The sequence below is a fragment of the Staurois parvus genome, unplaced genomic scaffold (assembly GCF_062004578.1).
Source record: "Staurois parvus isolate SC_StPar_1 unplaced genomic scaffold, SC_StPar_1.0 ptg000133l, whole genome shotgun sequence".
Classification (NCBI taxonomy): domain Eukaryota; kingdom Metazoa; phylum Chordata; class Amphibia; order Anura; family Ranidae; genus Staurois; species Staurois parvus.
The window spans coordinates 14518543-14540799 of record NW_028317929.1 but is presented as its reverse complement, the minus strand read 5'-3'; the positions used below and the strand labels follow the sequence as shown (position 1 = coordinate 14540799).

Here is a 22257-nt window from a genome sequence, read left to right as displayed (position 1 = left end):
CACTGAAACAGTTTTGTGAAGAGGAGTGGTCCAAAATTACTCCAGATCGTTGTGCAGGTCTGATCTGCAACTACAGGAAATGTTTGGTTGAGGTTATTGCTGCCAAAGGAGGGTCACCCAGTTATTAAGTCCAAAGGTTCACATACTTTTTCCTCCATGCACTGTGAATGTTTACATGTTATGTGCAATTAAACCATGGCAACATCTAATGTTTGTGTAGTATTATGTTCAGCAGACTGTGTTCTTCTATTGTGACTTAGATGATGTTCAGAGCACATTTTATGCCCAATTCATGCAAAACTCCACGTAATCCCAAGGGGTTCACATACTTTTTCTTGCAACTGTATGTGACATTCAAAATTTCTGATTTTTTTTGCCACCTGTGTCCTATTGGGGAGATTTCCTTTTATTTATTTATTTTATTTTATTTATTTCAGATACTCCTATAGCACCATCAATTTATGCAGCGCTTTATCAACAAAATATTTAAATAATTACTGCGCTCTAATATCATCAAAAAGGTGTAATCAAAAAGTGCTTATAAATAAATAAAAATAATAATTGTTGATGTGCTGTGACTAATTAAATAAATAAAATAAAGCATATGAAAAATTGATACAATCATATCATATTAGCAGATCCCTATATGTGCAAACCTTATAACAATGTGCAAATCTTCCATTTGTAAACCTCAAGAAAAATCAATAACATAATATAAAAATGCAATAATATGAAAAATAATTCAAAAATAAATAAAATAAAATAAAAAGTCTATTCTGAGAAAACTGTCCCAATGTGCAAATGAATATCCAGCCTGAACAGATATACTCTCCTTCGGTGTGAAGATAAGATCTTTGCAGTGATGTTGTAAACCTGTGTGACTGCAGGACTGTGAGGGATACTCCCTCCTTTGTTCCACTCCCTAATCCTTTGCCTTTGTATTCCTCCTATGTAGGCACTTGAGAAGCAGCACGTGTTCTCCGGGCGCGGTGACTGGGCGGCCTCTAGAGAAGTTCATAGGATGTTCACCAGAGATTCCCCGTCTCCACACTGGGATTGGACAAGCTCCGAGAGGCTCCTCCCTTGGACGTTACGTCTTCTGCGGTCCCCGTGTGCTGGGAGGAAGCAGAGCGGTGTGGTTGCTATGATGCGGAATTGTGTGCCACTTCAGAGCACATTTTATGCCCAATTCATGCAAAACTCCACGTAATCCCAAGGGGTTCACATACTTTTTCTTGCAACTGTATGTGACATTCAAAATTTCTGATTTTTTTTGCCACCTGTGTCCTATTGGGGAGATTTCCTTTTATTTTTGTTTATTTTATTTTATTTATTTCAGGTACTCATATAGCGCCATCAATTTACTCAGCGCTTTACATATATATTGTACATTCACATCAGTCCCTAACCCTCAAGGGGCGTACAATCTAAGGTTAAGTTCTGTCCCATTGCCACAACAGGAAGTGAGAGGAAATCCCCCAAAGTGAGAGAAATGCTTGACGATCACCAGCATTAGTGTCCTAATTGGAAGGTTTCCCCGCTATTCCTGTTCTGGCAACTTCTCCTATACCCTTTATTGGGGCAATAGTAACTAAGGAAAATTACGCCATTCTAACAGTTCAGCAGTCTGTAATATACGTTTATATGCTTGCCAGCTCATTATGGCCTAACTGTTATGTGAGAGCACTCAGGATAATGTCTCTGTAAACACTGATAATGACACTGATTCTGGTCTCTTTAAGCACTGATAATGTCACTGGCTCTGTGATACTCACAGGCAACACTGTCCCTTGATTGTGAAAGTGTAATGTGGGTTTGCCCAGTGGCCTCTCACCAACTTCTTAGCACGTGGTCTCCCACTGTATACTGGGTGGAGCACTGTCAGTCTGTGTCTACAACATCCTTCCCCCTTAATCAAGCAGCAACTCTATCAGCATTTGTGGCACTTTCCAATGTCTCAGAATGTCTGCCACTGTGCCTCTCTCTCTTTATAATTATCACAGCTTCTTATTTTTGGGAAACCGAGAATTATGATCTTCAAATTTAACTGAGACAACAACTGCACCAATTATAATCTAAAATACCAGTCTGTCCAGTCATTAACATAAATGCTCTATGATTCAAGTTTTGTGTTCTGAAGGAATTCAGTTCTCTACTTGTGTAATTAGGATTGACACAATGCTCTTGCTGTTGTTTGCTGCAAGAAGGCTTATGGAATGTTAATTCCTATGTGTTTCTTCAGGGAAGGTTCCAAGTCACCTTGCATAGTGTTAGTCCAAAGTCCCCTGTTTATAGTAGAATTAATGTTTTCTTTTAAGCATACAAAGGCAGCATTCTACATTAAAGTGGAACTGTAGGCAAAACTGTTCAGCTAGTCTTGTGATCCAGACAACCTAGCAAGACAACAATGCCAAGTCAGTAAACTCACTTTTCTCCATTACGGTTAAGTCGTACAGCTTGTTGACTAATCTAACCAGCCTGTAAATGAATATCAAATGGGCAATACCTCACTGATAAAGTCACCCTTTGCTCTCAGCTGTGAAAATGCAGTAGAGACTTACGCCAGCCATAGATGGAGCAATTTTCTTTCTTGCAAGCATGGAACACAATGATTACTGCTACAGCTGTCAGCAAATCCAACAGTCTGGTTGTACCCAACTTCGGTACCTTCAGCCTGCCTATACATGGTTTAAATATTGGTGCTGCTTTTTTCTCTCACAGCCTAGGTCTTGTTCTGTAGGAGATTATAGGAGCTATTATATAGAGGATTTCCTTTAACAAATATTTAAAGCAGTATTAGTTCATTCTCTCTTTTTATGCTTTTTTCCTTTATTTTCAACTTGGTGATCCTGCAAGTAACACACTGGGATTGCAGACCGCCCCCCCCCCCCCACAACCATTAAGCAGATCATGGCGAGAAATGGCCGCAGCACTTTATTGGTGTTACACAAATAAACCATGTACATGCTACAATAACCGTTGATGAGATTCAACATGCAAAATATAATAAATCACCCACTTCTGGCTCAGTTATTGGAACTCGAGCCATCACACACAACATCTGAACTCTGAAAACATCCCCCACCCATTGGCCTTGTGAACAAGGCCGGCCTACCCCAAAGCAGCGGCCATTTCGATGCCAGATTGTAGGCCTAAATTAAAGATGTCCAGGCCAACATCCAAAAGATGAACTCCGTCCCATCTATACAGACCCAGTATTCCACCCTCCAGATCAACATGCCTGTATGACAAGCCACCCAGTGATGGCATGCATTTTTCCAAGGCCCCGTTAATCCTCTTCCTCATTTTCTCATAAGCCCGCATCGAAGGAGAGGACCACCTAGAAAAACTGGGAACAATCTCTGAAAACACCATGGTTGCATGAGGGGAAGACAAGCAAAACTTATGCAAATCCCTCTTAATCATAAACAACAGGTCAAATGTTCCCACCATGCCCCAGTCATTTCCTCCCAGGTGGACCACTAAAATAGGTGGGGGCCACACTTGAAACAATTTGGACAAATGCCAGTACAGCTGACATCAACGCATGACTCTCACTCCCTTCCAATATACAGTGAAGGCTTCCGGCAACAATGACAGAGTTCCACAAGGATGACGCTGAAGAGCTCTTTTAAGAGCCCAAAAGACCTATAAGTGCCCTACAATCCAGACACAGTGCTGGGCACCTGCAATCGAGTCAAAGAAAGAGGTTAGGTCTTATATATAACTGAAAACACTTAGACTTCCATCTACCCAGGTCCTTAATACCCGAGGGGGAAAAACCCAACCTGGAGGCTTCTGATGCCGTGCCAATCCTAAATGAATGGGAAGAGAACTTGAAATGCAAAAGGCCTAAATGGTTAAGGCATCTCCGCAAAACAGCATCAAACTGATATTTAGTAAGGGAGCACAAGTCCGAGTGGAGCAGAAACAGCCCTGAGTCTCGAGGACGCACAGCAGGGAACTACCTAAGAAGGCTCACCGGACAAACAGAAAAGCCACAAACAGCCAGTAACGTTATCCATGTGCCCCTCTACAGCTGATCAGTCTTGAAGTGTCGCAAAAACAGCCGTACCAACGAATCATCCACCACAACATGCTCAGACAACATTCCAGAAAAGGCACGCCTTGACAACGGAACCAGCTCGGATATTCTAAAGGCCCAAAAACATCAGGGAAAATGCAGTACAAAACAGCAAAGCCTCATAATCGGAAAAGCAGACCACTGAAGCCGCAGTACATAGGTTGGCCAAGAGCGTCATGGAAATAGGTCTATGCTCATCAGGTACAAACTTGGACTTCCGATACCCTCTCAACGCCTGTTTTAACGAAAAGAACTGGGTAAAAGAAGGGAGGCCCGATAATTTGAGAAAAAAGGAAACTCCGGCCAATATCTTAGACAAGTGTCCTTAGGAGTAACCACAGCGCATCAAAGATGTCAAAAAGGATGCGATGGCTAATTCAGTGGGGGAATTGGGCAGAAAGCCCCAATTATGTGCAAAGAAGACCTACCTCCTCCATGCTGCTGAATAATCTGCCCAGGTGTGAGGAGCAATCAAATTCTTTATCGACTCCCCCAAAAGGTTCATATCAGGTACTGTCACAAGTTAGCTTGCAGCCTTTTGTGTGTTTACTCTTACCTCCATGCTGCTCTTGATTCCTTCACATGTGTGTCTCTCTCTGCTTACCTATGGGCGTCGTCTGCTATTCCCTGGGTTTTATGTCCTTCCCTTCCATAACTTCCTGTCCCACTTCCTTGTCTGCCTGTCTATTTAAGATGTGCTCAGACTGGGCCACATTGCCTGAGCAACGTTTGTTGTCTGAGGTCCCCTGTGTTCCTCTGAGAATCCGTTCAAGTATATCTGTGTACCGACCCCGGCTTGTCCCTGACATTCCTCCTATATTGTCTATCCGTGTACCGACCTCGGCTTTGTTCCTGACATTGCCTGTCTTCCGCCTGTCCTGACCTTGGCTTGCCTACTGGATCTCCTGAGTCTACTCCCATTGTACTCTGCTCCTGCTAGTGGTCTCTTCTATCTCAGCTGGGTGTACCTGGAGGCTGCGACCTGGTCCCAGCCTGCTGCAAGTCCATCCCCACCATCAGGGGCCCTGGTGAACAAGCAGGCTGGGGCTTAGATTCCGCGCTCTGGGGAACCCCAAGCTGTGGTTTTATAGAGCTCACTACCATAGACGTAACAGGCCATGAGCTCTTCGGAGACCCCGCAGCCTGTCCTGGAACAACTTCAGGCTTTGGCGCTGAGAGTCGAGGTCCAACAGGCCTTCCAAGAACAAATAATGTGCTGTCTGCAGGAACTCTCCTCCCGGTTGGATCAGCTACAGGTTGCATCCACTTCCTCACCCTCTGCTCCGGTTCCCGCTGCTCCACCTTCTGCTGTTCCCCCAGGGGAACACAGTCTTTCGAGACTCCAGCTGCCTCCACCGCCTCACTTCTCTGGTGATCTTAAGGCCTGTAGAGGCTTCATCAATCAGTGCTCGATTCATTTTGAATTAGCAGTCGATCATTTACCTACCGATCGTTCCAAGGTGGCATACATGATCTCCCTCCTTTCAGGTGAAGCATTGGCTTGGGCCTCGCTACTGTGGGAGCGTCAAGACCACACTATCTCTAGTCTCCCAGCCTTCCTGCAAGCTTTCTGAAAAACGTTCGATGTGCTCAGCAGGACGTCATCTGCTGCTGGAGCTCTTCTTCAGCTTCATCAAGGTAGCAGGACTGTTGGACAATATGCAGTTCTGTTTCGCACCTTAGCCTCGGAACTGGCATGGAATAATGAAGCCCTCTCTGCAACCTTTTGGCAGGGTCTAGCAGACCGAATTAAGGATGAACTAGCTGGGAGAACCATACCCTCTGTCCTGGATTAGTTGATAGCTCTTAGCATCCAGATCGATATCCGCTTCCAGGAGCAAGATCTGGAAAGGGCTCATCCATGTCGCCCTCCAGTGGGTTCTCTTGCTCCAGTTTTCCAGAAATTCCCTGAGCAATTTACCTCTGCAACCATACCAACGTCTGAAGAGCCCATGCAGTTAGGCCGAACACACCTTACTCCACAAGAGCAATCGCGCCGCCTAAGATTCGGTCTATGCCTTTACTGTGGGGCTGAAGGTCATCTAATTAGGTCTTGTTTTGTCCGCCCACCTCGCACTGTACCCGTGGCTGTGGCCACCACTCTCCGATGCTTCCTCAACATTGCCAGACCTTACAAGATGTTTCTTGTAGTAAGGCTGCTCCCATGCCTACTCCTATTACGGCCCCCTTCCGGTGCTGTCTGCCTCTAGTTCCTTACCCTCTTTGCTGCCCAAATCTTTGGTCCCTTTACATATGTTGCAGCTCAGAGCTCCTATATCGCGACCTTTCGGATGGGCGGAGGTCCCAACATCTGTGACCTCTGTACCATCTGAGTTCCCAGATTCATGTGCCCTGCATGCTGAGACCCCAAAACTCCTCTTAGCTGCTTTGGAGCCAGCCGTGGGTTCCACATTAGTAGCTACTGAACCCTCTGTCTCCTGTCCTGTCCCCCTACACCGTACCGTGCCTTCTGTCTCCTGTACTGCCCCCATACATCCTACAGTGCCCTCTGTTCCTTGTATTACCCCAGGTTCCTGTTCCGCACAGCCTGTCTTGCCCACTATACAAATCAAAGCCTTCTCGCCCTCCCTGGCAGCCTCCTCACCAGACCCTTCATCCCGCTTATTGGGGTCTGCTCCAGTCCAGCTTCCTGTCGTATGTTCTCCTATTCTTACTCCTTCCGAGGCATATGTTTACATATGTCTGCTTCTAATTACAAAGTAGCTGCAGATTGTCTCTACCGGGTGAGTCCCAAATATTTTCCGGGTGACAAGGTTTGGCTCTCTACCAAGAGTATCCGTTTACGGGTACCCTTTATGAAATTTGCTCCTCGGTTCATTGGTCCCATTACCATCCTTCGCCAGGTCAATCCTGTTGCTTTCAAACTCCGCCTCCCTTCACATCTGAGAATCCCTAATGTTTTCCATGTTTCTCTTCTGAGACCGTATATCATCAACAGATTTTCCTGTCCTCATCATCATTCTTCCCCAATAGCGAGTACTTCGGATCAGTATGAAGTCAAACAAATCTTGGATTCTAAATTCATCAGAGGGAAGCTCTTGTATCTAATTGACTGGAAGGGATATGGTCCTGAGGAGAGGTGTTGGATTCCTTCTACTGATGTTTCTGCACCCCGTCTGGTGGAATTGTTTCATCAGAGGTTTCCCCTTAAGGCTGGGTCTAAAAAAGTGGGGAGACCTCATAAGAGGGGGCTACTGTCACAAGTTAGCTTGCAGCCTTTTGTGTGTTTACTCTTACCTCCATGCTGCTCTTGATTCCTTCACGTGTGTCTCTCTGTGCTCACCTATGGGCGTCATCTGCTATTCCCTGGGTTTTATGTCCTTCCCTTCCATCACTTCCTGTCCCACCTCCTTGTCTGCCTGTCTACGCTGCCATCTGCTGCGGTGGACCGGACCCCTGGCTGCACTCCTGGGCACCCTCTGACCCTCTCCTGGCTCAGCAGGCGATACCCCGCCGCGGTCGGCAGGCTCTGGCGGGTCCCGGCTCTCTTCTTCAGCCAGCGCCAGGCAGCAGCGCAGCCACTCCTCCTTCTCCAGAAAGTGCTGAAGAAGATTTTCTTCCAAAATGGTAAGTCCTTGTTCTGGCAGGGAGCTCTTCTGCTTGCAGGCTGGCCACTGACACTGATCCCAAACGATCCAGGTGCCCCTTATACAGGTGCCCCAAAAAACGCCGGTTTGTGGCAGTTTACCGCGTTTTGTTGCGTTTTTCAGTGTTAGAGTGTTTTTACAGCTAAAAAACTCCTCTAGAAACCCACTAGTCCTGGGATTTTTGCAGCCAAAAAATGTTCCTGCCAAAAAATATTAATTACAGTCTATGTGTGCATGAACACATAGGATAACATGCTGGGTGGTCTACTAGCTGTAGAAAAAAACGTCAAAAGCCAAAAACAGTAGCTGTAGAAACGTCCAGTGTGCAAGAGGGCTTAGATGGACTTGATTTTAACAAATTAAAGCCAAACTCCAGCTAACACTTTTTAAGAAGTTGCAGCAACATTTTATTTAATTTTGGGTGCTTTTGGTGTTATTATTGTTAACCATTATATTCTCACAACACCCTCTGATGACATGTTATTGCTGAAACCCTTATACTCCACTGTGTAAAAACACCCCACATAACAGCTGTCATAATCGAGGACAAGGTAAATTCTTGATGACACTGAAACGAAGATTTGAAGAAAAGATCTTTGCTGAATATATTACATTAGAACAGAAAATACACTGTACACACAAGAAACCAAAATGGAGAACAACTAACAGGACCCCAAAACTCCACAAATCATCCTTTTATAGGCTATGTGACTTAGAGTTAGGTCTCTAAAATTTAATCGCAACATATACTTCCTAAACAGCGTTAAAAAAAAATGTCAGAATCCTCTTATATGACCGTGCCAAATGCTGCCTAAATGTAAAAAAAATACTTTAGAAACTATAGTCTTATCTGCAGCTAATGTATACTATAAATATAAATGTAATACTTAAAATAACACTTAAAATCCAGAAGAAACCGGGTGTTGAATAGGTAATATGATTTCACTAGAGGGAGATCTAGGGCTACTCAGTAAACAGCGCTAGTCTCTTAGATATAAGAACACTGTGACTGCTTAAGTTAACAAGTCCATCAAATATATCTGAATAGATAGATTAATTGCAGTTATAATTAAAGTAATTGAAAGTTAGAGTAAATGCATTTTTTAGTTGATGCTAAACTTATTGAGTACTTTTGCCCTTAGATCTTGGCTGCCAGTGTCTTACCTGTGCCTATACAGACTACAATAAGAACCTTGACAAAGACAATACCCACCTAGGTTTGCCACCTCATCCCTTTAAACCCGAACACATATTATTTACACTGGTTCTGAAGCTAATTTACCCACTTGCCCTCCAGAAGATTTACCCCCCTTCCTGAGCAGGCCATTTTTTGCGATACGGCGCTGTGTTACTTTAACTGACAATTGCACAGTCATGTAGTACTGCATCCAAATGAAATTTATGTCCTTTTTTGTTCCCTACAAATAGATCTTTCTTTTGGTGGTATTTGATCACCTCTGTGTTTTTTATTTTTTGCGCCATAAAAAAAAAAAAGACCAACAATCTTGAAGTAAAAAAACAATATAAAAAAGTAAATAAATTTAAAAAATAAAATTTCTTCATTAATTTAGGCCAAAATATATTGTTAAAAAAAATCCCTAAAAGTGAATATTAATTGGTTTACGTGAAAATTATGGCGTCTACAAATGGCAGTATGTATGCTGGAATTTAAATTTTTCTTTATACTAGTAATGGTGGCAATCAGCGACTTATAGCGGAACTGCAGACTGCGGTGGGCATTCTGACACTGAATGAGAACTGAATAACTGCCACTGACATCTCCAGTGACACTAATACAGTGATCAGTGCTAACAAAAAGCACTGACACTGTACTAATGACACTGGGCAGGAAGGGGTTAACATCTGGGGCGATCAAAGGGTTAACAGTGTGCTGTGTGTTTTACTATGTGTGCTCTGTTGTTTTTTACTTGTGAGACATGCTGCTTTGCATCCATCTGCACAGCGGAGGGATACAAAGCAGCATGTCCATGCTGACAGGAGAGAAATCTGTGTTTCTTACACAAATCTCTCCCCTCTCAGCCCTGCTGATGATCACAGAGTCCCAGTCGGGAATTGCTGGCCGGGACCCGGTGATTGACATATCCAGCAGCCAATAGTGGCACGGGTAGGGGGTGATGGAAATGCAAAATCTGCCTGCCCAGCAGCATCATTCACAGTATTCTCTGGCTGTCGGCTTGTAGTTCTCATTGAACTACCACGGCCCTCCACAGCGTCGTGGTAGTGCATTGAGCCTTCCTATCAGTATGCATTTGCTTGCCTGTCCGGGATGTCCAAGCAAGCAGATACAGTGACAAGACAGAGGGATACCTGCATGGCACCAGCGATCCGCTGATTACTGGTGCAATGCTTTAAGAAAAATTATAAATGCACATTTTTTTACCTGCAAAAAATGTGCATGTATTATTTTTTGGGTAAAGGTGAACTTATCCTTTAAAGTGTTTATTATTGGTTTTGCATCTTTTGACTGTTGATTTACTGTGTGTTTTTTCAATAAATATTCACCCATTAACTTTGGTGTGTCACAACAGATGTGGCATTGTCAAGGAGGTTGTTGACATCGGGAGTCAGGGGACCCAAACATCAGTATCTCCTTTAGGAGTAAGCGCTGCATCACTTTACAAAGAATACCCTATCAGGAAAATTTAAAAAAACAGCATTTTTGCTTACATATGATTGCTTGATGGAAGTCAGCAGAACTTGCCCTGCTTCACTAAGCTTTGAGGTGAATTCTCTTGCAAAGTGCAACTTCCCTTGCAACGTGAACTATTTATTTGCCTTTAGTATTTAAACCTCAAAGTGCTGGACAGGGAGAAAGGGACAGCCAGATAAGTGATATTTTCAGAAGAGGCTGACAGTATCCAGATTCCCCCATTCATGCACTCAATGTGGATGGGGAATTCTTCCCCTTGAGTTATTGTATTCTGACAGCAGGGAGACCGTCTGCACACCGTCACTGGTTTCATGGTTTGGGTTGCCTGGGCTGCAGAGCATCAATGGTTTCTATGGTCTTGGTATTCTTGGATGCCAGTGTCATTGTTTTCCATGGTGTAGGCACCCTGGGCTGCAGAGCATCATTGGTTTTCATGGTGCTGGTGGCTGAGATTCCTGCATCCCAGCAATCACTTGGTGGCTGATCCAGCTGCGCTGCAACGAGGCAAACGGGCTTCACAGGAGAACTTGGTGAAAGGGCCTATGTGTCTAGAGGACAGGGGAGCTTACTGACAAGCTATCTGACAAGACTCCTCCCCCTGCATTCCTAGCGACGGTGCTTGTCTCAGGCAAGTGCCGTCAATTGTAGCTCATTTGTTATTTGTCCCCTTGCTAGCTGTGTGCTCAGACAGCCATAGGGGGAGAGACAGCGCCCTACCTAACCATAAAGCTAGGCTTAGCAAGTGCTTAGAAAGATGTGGCAAGGTACTACATCTACTTTGTCCCTTAGGGACAGGAGACAGCAAAAAACAAGACTTTAGGAGTTATTGTAAGTAATGAAGAGAGGATGCGTATAAAAAAAAAAAGAGTAACTGTATTGACTTGGTACGCTGGTGAGTCTGCAGGGACACTGCTGGAAATAGGGTGTGTGTAGCAGTACAAGCTGCTTTTTTTTGTAACTGATGCTGTGGTTAGGTTGAAGTGTAGCTATAGGTAAAGTATTTTGTTTTAGTTTTGGATATACTTTGGAACTTTAGGGGTTTTTTTGTTTTATATTTTTTTTGCCTTTCTATGTCCTGTTGGGGAGATTTTCTGGTTTAGAGACACAACAGGAAGAGAGAACAGATCTCTCCAAAGAGAATGAAACAATCATTAGAAGATTTCCCCTCACCTCCTGTTCTGTTGGCAGCTGGTTGTGACAGGGGAATGTTAGTTGAGACAGGAGGGGTAGCTAAGCTGCTGCAGGTATTTCATATTACATGTAATAACAGTATACAGATTCGTAAATGTATTCCCTTTAACTTATTAAATGGTAGGCTGTACACAGCCGTATATTTTATATTTGGTTATATCATTGTATACCATTGTAGTAGCAACTTTGGGGATACCAGGTAAAACTTGAGAAAAAAAACCTTTTCATTAATCAGTGCTGAGTGACACAGCAAGGGCTCATGCCAGCAAGCTAAGTGGCTTGAAAAACATCTCACAGAGTATACATATCAGCAATTACATCACAATGCATATATTTCCTACTTTATTTTCTGTACATTCAAAAGGCTTTCTAAGCAATTCAGAACATGGCCTTGCTAGATAATTAATCTTCAGCTACTGTCAGGGTCCTATCCACGGCAGAAGTTCTGGAAGATCTGGCATTTCTGCCAGCACTCTACATGGCTGCAGAAGTACACATCAGCCTCAGTCTGGTGCCAGATGGCCTTTATAAGGAGGCTCATCACTTCCTCTAGTTGCTGAATGATCTCTAGCTCCCCGTGCCCTGTTCCTGGTTCCTGCTTCCTGTTTCCTGCGATCCTGACTTGTGATTACCTGTTACCGACTCGGCTTTCTCCTGGACCTGTCTACTCTGATTTACCCCTAATCTGACCTCTGCTTGGATTACAGATACTCTCTCCCTCTCTGTGCATGACCTCGGCTTTCCCATCTGACTATGTCTGCTCTGATTCCCACCTGGTACCTGACCTTGGCTTGAACCGACTACCCAGTAAACATCCAAATCCCGGAAGGGCTTGCATACCACGCACGGGCGCCTCCTGTCTGCAGACCTATCTCCGTACACCAGCTGTGCTTCTGAGTGGACCACCAACCAGCACTCCTACAGGTGACCTGTGCAACTTTGGGCCTGACTCCTGCTGTCCCACTCTCAGGGGAGTCCAGAACTTAGCTGCAAGGGAAGCCCTCTCTCCATTGGCCTCCATCACCAGGTACGTGATAGTATCATCCAGCCAGTATGTCCGAGGCCGAGAGAGGCACTTCCGCACTAGAGGCCCTGTGCCAACAGATGACGACACTTACCCAAGCAGTGAAGGATTTACAGCAAGGATACTTTCAGCTAGAAGGGCGTCTTCATTCTCTCTCTACTTCCGTGAACCAGGATCCCTCCGCCTCCGAACAAAAGAGCCCAGCACTCAAATCAGTGAGTGAATTCTTTGAAGCCATGGCTGCCCTCTACGATGATCCCCAGAAAGCCTCCACTGCTGAGTCCGCCCTCCAGGTTCTACTACAAGGTCGGCGGCCTGTGGAGGACTACATAGTGGAGTTCCGTAAATGGTCTGCAGACACCGGTTTGAACGATGCAGCATTGAAGTACCAATTCCGCCTAGGCCTGTCCGAGTCCCTCAAGGACGAGTTAGCTAGGGTGGAAGCTCCCTCCTCCTTGGAGAATCTTATCCTGCTCGCCACCCGGTTGGATTGGCGTCTACAGGAAAGACACGCTGAGTGTACTCGGACATTTCGGCCCACTTGGGTTCTGCCAAAAGTTCCAGGGCCAACGGCTCCTGCCCTTGCTCCACAACCCATCAACAATTTGGAGGTAGAACCTATGCAAATCAGCCTTCTCTGACCTGCCCTAACTCCAGAAGAAAGGCTACGCAGACAGCAAGGCAACCTCTGTCTTTACTGTGGGGCCACGGGCCACTTCCTGCATAACTGCCCAGTATGCCCAAGTAAGTCCAGCCTCATCCTTTGTACCTTCAGCTATCCGGGACTTTAACCACCCATGTTATTCTCCCCATGTCATTGCAGGTGGCTGGAAGGGACGTCAAGTTGCGGGCAGTCATTGACTCGGGAGCTTGTAGCTGTTTCTTAGACATCCAATTGGCCCAGGACTTACACATCCCTCTTCTGCCTAAGAAACAGAGACTTGACATCTTACTTGCAGATGGCACTACTCCGAGTTCCGGACCTATTATACAGGAAACCATTCCTATACTTGCAACCGCCGACTCCGGCCATCAGGAGTTTATTCGTTTTGATGTGATCAGATCCCCCATGTTTTCAGCCATCCTAGGAATACCCTGGTTGCAAGCCCACAACCCACAGATCAATTGGCCCAAGAAGGAAATCATATTTTCTTCAGAATATTGCCTACAACACTGTGGTGCCACACATCAATTCTTCCTTATGTCTCTCAGTCCAACCTTCACCAGAGGCCAGTCAACTAGTTACCATGACTTCCTCGATGTGTTTGATAAAAAGAAGGCCAACACATTGCCTTCTCATCTGTTTTACGATTGCTCAATTGATTTACTCCCAGAAGCAGAAATACCAGTTGGGCAAATTTTCCCATTGTCTGAACTTGAACTGGAAGCCCTCCAGCACTATCTAGATGAGAATCTCGCTAAAGGATTCATCCGCCCCTCTTCCTCTCCTGGCAGAAAAAAAAGATCGGTCTCTTAGGCCGTGCATTGACTACAGGGAACTTAATAAGATTAACATAAAAAACCGGTATCCTCTTCCTCTGGTGCCCGAGTTATTTCAGAGATTTCGAACAGCCCAAGTCTTCACTAAATTGGACTTACGGGGGCCTACAATTTAGTCCGTATAAGAGAGGGCGATGAGTGGCAGACCGCCTTTAGAACACGTTTCGGACATTTTGAATATTTAGTGATGCCGTTTGGGCTATGCAATGCCCCTGGTACGTTCCAACATTTTGTGAACGACAACTTTAGAGAATACCTTGACCTTTTTGTGATCGCCTACCTGGACAATATCCTAATTTTCTCTACCTCACTGGAACTCCATCGTGATCACGTTAGGAAAGTGCTAAACACTCTAAGGATGCACGGCTTGTACGCCAAGGCGGAGAAGTGTGAGTTTGAGAAGCAGTCCATTCAGTTCCTGGGGCTCATCATTTCCACCGAGGGGATCTCCATGGACCTTCAGAAAGTATCTGCTATCCTGGATTGGCCTGCGCCTTCAGACAGGAAAGGGGTCCAAAGATTTGTGGGTTTCGCCAACTTTTATCGGAAATTTATTAAGGACTTTTCTACAATCTTCAAGCCGAGAGGAACTGCGATGTGGGAGATAGGGAACTTTTAGCAATTAAAATAGCCTTCGAAGAATGGAGGTATCTCTTGGAAAGAGCCAGCCACCCAATTATGATTTTCACAGATCATAAAAATCTGGAGTATCTAAGGTCCGCCAAGAGCCTAAGACCTTGACAGACTAGATGGGCTCTATACTTCTCCAGGTTTAACTTCCACATAACCTACCGCCCAGGATCCAAGCACGGGAAGGCAGATGCCCTTTCCCGCATGTTCCCGGACCCAGAGTAGCCTTCTCCCACTAACACCATTTTGTCGGCCCAAAATTTCTTGCTGATCCAACCCAGCCTAAAGTCTTTGATCAAGCAGGCCTCTGCACTATGCCCTGAACCTGAACAAAATTCGCTTAGAAGGCAGGATGGTCTTCTGTGGCACAAGGAAAAAATCTTTATACCCCAAGAAGTGAAGTCTCAAGTGTTAAGGGCTTTTCATGACCATCAACTGGCTGGACACTTTGGAGCCCGTAAGACTATGGAACTAATCCAGCGATCCTTCTGGTGGCCCAACCTGAATCATGACTGTAGAGCTTATGTGAAGTCATGCACAGTGTGTCTGCGGAACAAGGGAGACAAAGCCAAGGCCTAGGGGTTGCTGAGGCCCCTGCCCATTCCTGATCGTCCCTAGGAGATGGTCGCAATGGACTTCATTGTGGATTTGCCACCCTGGGAGGGGTTTACTACCATTCTGGTAGTAGTGGATCAGCTATCCAAGATGGCCCACTTTTTACCAATGGTGGGTACGCCATCCACACCAGAGACTGCACTAACCTTCATCAAAGAGATTGTCAGGTTAATGGTCTGCCCAGTAATCACGTCTCAGACCGAGGGGTGCAGTTTACGTCCAGGTTCTGGAGAATCCTCTGCAAAGCCCTGAAGGTGGAACTCTGCTTATCATCCGCCTACCAACCCCAGAGTAACGGGCAAACGGAGTGAACGAACCAGACTTTGGAGCAATATTTACAGTGCTTCTCTGCCTTTTCTCAGGATGATTGGACATCTCTACTCCCATTGTCAGAATTTGCCTACAACAACTCAGTCCATTCTGCCACAAACCAGTAGCCATTTTGGGCCAATTATGGATTCCACCCTTCCTCCATACCTGACACCATTCCTGAAGCTTTGGTACCTGCAGTACAGGACAGACTCTCCATGCTACAGAACAACTGTAAAGTTCTCCGAGAGTCTCTACTGAAATCCCAGGCTGATTATAAGAAACACTACGACAGGAAAAGGAGAGGAAACCCTCTTCTGAAGATTGGAGATAAAGTTTGGCTATCAACTGTCAATCTAAAACTCCCGTGCCTGTCACGTAAGTTGGGTCCAAGGTACATTGACCCTTTCCGGATCAAGAGGGAAATAAATCCTGTGGCATTTGAGCTGTCCCTTCCGGAATTATACAAGATCCACCCAGTTTTCCATGTCTCCCTACTCAAGCAAGCTGTTCCTGATCCTTTTCCAGGGAGAGTAGAACCACGTCCTGAGCCGATAACAGTTGGGGAGAAGACGGAATACGAGTTTGAAGCAATTCTGGACTGCAGTTGGCAGGGAAGACAAATCCAGTACCTGGTCAGATGGAGGGGTACCCACCTGAAGAAAGTTCTTGGGAACCAAAAGGGAATGTACATGCCCCCAGGCTTCTCCAAGAATTTCATTCCACGTATCCTGAAAATATGGCCCAGGTGGGCATCCGGAGGCTGCCCTTTAGGGGAGGCACTGTCAGGGTCCTGTCCACGGCAGAAGTTCTGGAAGATCTGGCATTTCTGCCAGCACCCTACATGGCCGCAGAAGTACACATCAGCCTCAGTTTGGTGCCAGGCGGCCTTTATAAGGAGGCTCATCACTTCCTGTAGTTGCTGGATGATCTCTAGCTCCCTGTGCCCTGTTCCTGGTTCCTGTTTCCTGCGATTCTGACTTGTGATTACCTGTTACCGACTCGGCTTGCTCCTGGACCTGTCTACTCTGATTTACCCCTTATCTAACCTCAGCTTGGATTACAGATACTCTCTCCCTCTCCCTCCTCTGTGCATGACCTTGGCTTTCCCATCTGACTTCGTCCGCTCTGATTCCCACCTGGTACCTGACCTTGGCTTGAACCGACTACCCAGTAAACATCCAAATCCCGGAAGGGCTTGCATATCACACACAGGCGCCTCCTATCCTCAGACCTATCTCCGTGCACCAGCTGTGCTTCTGAGTGGAGCACCAACCAGCACTCATACAGGCGACCTGTGCAACGTTGGGCCTGACTACCGCTGTCCCAGTCTTAGGGGAGTCCGGAACTTACCCGCAAGGGAAGCCCTCTCTCCATTGGCCTCCATCACCAGGTACGTGATAACAACAGATAAGAATACCAGCTACAGACTGGAATACATTGTTACACGGGAAATAAGAGAGGGGGTAAATGAGCTGATAACATTGCTTTTCAAACAGATGCTGTAAGAAATGTTAAAACTTAAGGGGAACCCTACAATATTTGGGTGCTGCCACACCATATCTTTTGATGATGAGGTTGTTCTCGAAACTGTATTGCATTAATAAGAGCACATGGCATTTTTCTGCCCTGGACCTTACACTGCCATCTGCATGGAGACACTACTGAATCATCAGCCTTCTCCTTCACATAATAACAGTGCCATATTGGGAATAAATCACAGTGATGACATTTTAATTTTAAAGCCAAACTTCAGTCAGTTAAGTAGTCATTAACAAATCGTTAAATGTATTTTTAAAGAATGACTTTACTAGTCTTTATGTTATAGTCAGCAGCTACAAGTACTGTAGCTCAGTGTGGTGCAGTATGATGTAGAGGTCTCATTGAGCTCTCTTCTCCAGCAGTCTGGTCTTCAGAAACTCTTAGGCCTCTTCTCCTAGCAAGTGGCCCACCCAGGTTGCCCTGCATGTTGTCTTGGGAGAACCATGTGAGTGATCAAGGAGCCCCTGAGTATTTTACAAGACAATGCCTTCATAATAAAAAACAAATGCTACTAAGATTAGCAAATACAGACACCTCTTTGCTTTCCCCCTGAATAAATGGAGAGTTGATGAAGAAGCTAGATAAACTTTCCAAGGTCAAGTCCCCACAGTGCATGCGTGTCCACTCATTCTAACAACCTCAGAGATTAAACAGTAGATTGGTTATATCTAAATTCCAAGCAGCTATAAAGACTGAAAATAATGCAGATAAAAACAGAATAACTTGGGACTTTTAGGGTACTGAAAATATAAATCTACATCTATATAGTTCTATAAAAGTTATATATTTAATTTACAAATGTCATTAAAACCACATATACAGTAAAAGACTTTCAGATAGGCTGGTATATATTTTATTACAAATTAATGTTTTCTAACACCTCTACACAAACCCTGCCATCACATATACTGGAAACATGAGCCTAAAAGATTCTACAAATACAGTATATTATGTTACTTGGTGGTGGTACTATGATGGTCTCTTGACATATTTCATGAACAATGTTCACTTGTTTAGGAGAATAGTAGATATCTATTATAACACATCTCCATCATAGCAGAAGTACCACACTGATACAATTCTTATAAATACTATATACTTGCAATGTAGTCACAGCCTTTTATTTAAAATCATTCATCTCACTAATATCGTACGATTTCAAAAGTTTTGAGACCAGTATTGTAGCATGCCAGCAGATGGCAGCACAAGGCTGCATGCACAGTCACAGGCAGACCTGATCTTCATAAGTCAGTTTGCCAAAAGACATCGTCCTGTGAACATCGGGAGCTGTGCAACTGGTGCTGATCTGACCATGTGCGTTACCACGTCTGCTATTTCATCATGGACAGCAAGTTAGAACAAAAAGCAAACGTGAAATTCTGTGTAAAACTGGGCAAATCTGCCACAGAGACATTTGACATGATTCGGCAAGTTTACAGCGATGCTGCATGATGAGTCGTTCAAGGTGTTTTGAGTGGCATGCGCTTTTCAAGAGTGGAAGAACATCACTGGAAGATGATGAGAGATCAGGAGGACCTTCAATGAGCTCAATCCCTGAAAATGTCAAAATCATTCGGCAACTTATGCATGATGTTTGTTGGAAAACAATCCACAACATTGCTGCCATTGTCGTTTTGTCATACAAAACAGTCCAGGCAATCCTCATGTGTGATTTGAACATGTGCTGTGTTGCTGCCAAGTTTGTCCCCAGGCTGCTGACCCAGGAGCAGAAGGAACACCGCATCGAAGTCTGGCAAGAACATCCCCCGGCCATGGGACGTGACGTTGTTACGCTGATTGAGACGCGGAAGTGGAGCTCTGCATAGCAGAAGTGCAGGGAGATATACTGTGTGGAGTTTGTATGATTATTGCTTGGCTCCTATTTACTTTTGTGAGTAATTTTAATCTTAATAAATTGAGAAGTTCTTTTATCTACTTCACTATGAGAGTCCTTGTTGTCTCCACATACTTTTACTAATACCCTTGAGATGTCACGTCGTGAGGAACCCTGTTGTTCAAGAGTGACAGTCTAAACATGGATTTCTTTGGAGCTTGTATGACAATACTCTAACCAGTGGTCTCATCATCTGGTAAGGGTGTATTCACCTGCATGGTGGTGGATTGGTGAGAGAGTTTTCTGTCTTGACTCACACCAGTTTGGAGGAACTTATTCTATCTGTTTTCTGTGAGGACAGCACTGGATTTGCACTTTATATAGTGGAGTTTTTATGGTTAATTTCTGTTCATATTATATTTGTTTGTATATTAGTTTGCACAGGTTTGCATCTAATATTTGTTTTATATAAGCGCTGTACTTTTATGGCAGTACCTTCTTGGAGTTTGTACCATTACTCTTGGTGCTAGCTGCTAATTTTTTATTGTTGCACCTGACTGCAACATTTACACTTTTATATTTTATTCTAAAAATTAAAACAAAAGCAACTTTAGGCTGCTTCCCCATTGATCCAATTTTCTTCCAATGGAACTGTTCACACTGGCCATATGTGGACGTGTTGCACTTTTTAAAGTCCTACTTTCTGCATTTTTGGTGCATGCTTGGTCTGGTAAAAAAAAAAAAAAAAAAAGTACAAAAAAGCATTCCTCCATTGAAATGAATAGAAACCGCAACAAAAATGCAATGCACCTGTGGGAAGTGCTCAAGCCTAGGTTAACAGAATTGCATGCCAAAGGGAAATCACATTACTGTATATGGTGCCCTTCTGATCAATGCAACTCAGTGTGATTTTGGAAAAGGTTCCTGGTGGACTTCAGTGCAATTTCAGCCTTATAGATTTCTATGTTATCTCACAGAAGTCTCATCAGCATAGAATATGACTTTGATGGATGAGTGGGTTTCTTTTACCCCCACCTCTCCTCCCTGGTCATCCTTCATCTATTTATTTTGATACAGCTGAGATTTTGGAGCCTTCCTTAGATCAATCAATCAACCCTTCTTTCGATCAATCCTTCCTTTGATCATTCCTTCGATTGACTGATCCTTCCTTTGATCGATCCTTCCTTCCTTTGATCGATGGATGAAAGGATAAGGATAAGCCTTAGGCAGCAAGGATGATGGGGCAAAGGAGGTGGAAGTTAAAAAAAAAAAAATACTCATCCATCAAAGTCACATAGGAATGCTTCTCATCTATGCTGATGTGACTTCTAAAGTCACATTGAAGTTGTATCAAAATTGCAAGCAAGTGGCACTGCATAGTCGCACTAGAAATCATATAAAAATGGCATTCAAATAGTGGAAAGTGATTTAGGAAAAACGCAATACAAACAAGGCAAAAATGCATCCACAATGAATAATGCATTGCATTTAATTTTCTCCTGGAACACGTGAGAGTGAACATCTGAGGGGGAAGGCACTGGTGATGTAGCCTCCCCAGATTGCATCTGTGTGGTCAAGGTTACATCACCAGTACCTCACTCAACCAGGAAGTGGAAAAATGGTAATTGTAAGTAAAGGCAAAAATTGTTTGTTTAACTAATGAATGTGTAGAACTGCATGCTGATGTGATTTTTGTGTAACGGGGGAATGGTCTGCTTTAACACAGAAAAATTTAAGATTTGCATATAGCTTTATCTTTCTATATCTCTGGATTTACTGATTGGTTTCACATGCAGTACCCACTGAAGATAACCTCTGCTTAAATGTTTTTTCATCGTATGCTCAGTCTGAATTGCCCAGTTTTGTGACAGGTTTCCATTAATCTACATTCACATCTGTCAACAAATGTACATTAATGAATATATTTTATGCATTCTTTACCCATCAATGTGTATTTTTAATGCTACAGAGCATTTCAATGTATTTTTGTTATTAGATTTTTTTTTTGCTTTTCTAACAGCTTCACATTATAACTGTCAGCAGCATCATGTTACATTTAACATTTTCTTACAGGCCTGTACTGAAGCACCATGCCAGGAATTTTCCAGTAAACACTGCAAAACTGCATGAAACACACGGTAATAAAACACAATCTTTCTCCCAAAGGGTTCCTTATATCCCCCTGTACTTAAAAATACCATGTTCTCATCAATCCAAAAATGTGCCTGTTCTAAAAGCTGAAATACTCAGAATTGTACAAAGAAAAAGAAAAGAGGAACATAGCCTGGTATGATTTATGGTAATAAATCATAATCACACAGAAAATGTGCATAGATTCAAAACTGTTCCCCTTCTAAAAGCTGAGACATGTGGAATTACACAAAGAAAAGAACAAGAAGACATTACACTATAAATCATAATAACGCACAAATATACATTTGCATGAAAATTACATTGTAACAGCCTAACTGTTATCATGTGCCCAATCTTCTAAATTGTAGAACAACCTGTACAAACTATTGTGTGCAGAAAAATGTCATTATAGGCTATTTAACCACTTGCCTACTGGGCATTTTCACCCCCTTCCTGCCCAGGCCAATTTTCAGCTTTTAGTGCTGTTGCACTTTGAATGACAATTGCGCGGTCATGCAACATTTTACCCATATGAAATTTTTATAATTTTTTTTAACACAAATAGAGCCTTTTTTTGGTGGTATTTAATCACCACCGGGGTTTTTATTTTTTGCACTATAAACAAAAAAAATTTAAAAAATTTGGAAAAAAAAAGTTGTTCTTAGTTTCTAGTATAACATTTTGCAAACAGGTAATTTCTCTCCTTCACTGATGTGCGTTGATGAGGCTGCACTGATAGGCAGCCTGATGGGCACTGATGAGGTGGCACAGATAGGAAGCACTGATGGGCACTGATAGGCTGCAGTGATAAGGTGGTACTGGTGGGCATTGATGAGGAGGCACTGATGATGCTGCACTGATATGCAGCAATGATGGGCACTGATAGGTGGCACTGACTGGCGGCACTGACTGACAGCACTGACTGGCGGCACTGACTGACAGCACTGACTAGAGGCACTGATGGGCAGCACAGATAGGTGCAACTGCTGGGTGGCACTGCTGGGCAGCACTGATGGGTGGCACTGCTGGGCACTAATGAGTGGCACTGCTGGGCACTGGTGGGCGTCACTGCTGGGCACTGGTGGGTGGCACTGATGATCAGGGCACTGATCATCA

The 22257-nt window shown here is 44.1% G+C and overlaps 1 pseudogene; it reads right to left on the bottom strand.

The window, feature by feature from the left end:
• Window positions 1-3697: 3697 nt before the first annotated feature.
• On the bottom strand, window positions 3698-6206 carry LOC149466074 (uncharacterized; annotated as a pseudogene).
• Window positions 6207-22257: the final 16051 nt, after the last annotated feature.